Source organism: Chionomys nivalis, chromosome 17 (assembly GCF_950005125.1).
Source record: "Chionomys nivalis chromosome 17, mChiNiv1.1, whole genome shotgun sequence".
NCBI classification, from domain to species: Eukaryota; Metazoa; Chordata; class Mammalia; order Rodentia; family Cricetidae; genus Chionomys; species Chionomys nivalis.
In genome coordinates this window covers 4,857,643-4,858,242 of record NC_080102.1, presented here as the reverse complement: position 1 = coordinate 4,858,242, position 600 = coordinate 4,857,643, and positions in this window count along the sequence as shown.

Sequence of the window (600 nt, the reverse complement as noted above, 5' to 3'; positions counted from 1 at the left end):
CTCAGCAGTGTGGACCTCGGAGTGACGGGAGTGGGAGCATGAACCTCGCCTACTCAAACAAGCTCTAGGTGAGGGAAAGGGATCAGGAGGGGACGATCCCGCTCTCATCTCAGCAGTGTGGACCTCGGAGTGACGGGAGTGGGAGCATGAACCTCGCCTACTCAAACAAGCTCTAGGTGAGGGAAAGAGAAGAGAGGAAAGGAGGGAGGAAAAGTGGGGCGATAGACAGACAGATGCTGGACACGGACTTCCTCTGAAGGTGGAAATCAGAGGGACGGGGCATCTCTCGCATGTTCTACCTTGCAGACATCTCTAAGTTTGGAGTCAGTAACTAGTTATGAAACAAAAATACAAAATCCCAAGTAGCAAAGACCTTGCAGGCTAACTTTTGAAGAGGGAAGAACAGTGCAGACGAGCTCTCCCACACAGTGAGGACAGGCCCACACAGGCCCCACTCTCAGAACTCTTTCTAGATTTTGAGCCAAGCCACTCATTTCGGGGATGTTAAAGGCCAGTACACAGCAGAACGACCAGGTCAGAGCGCGGTCTTTATGAGTATGAATGCTAGGGAACAAAGATTAGACAAACAACGACTGCTGC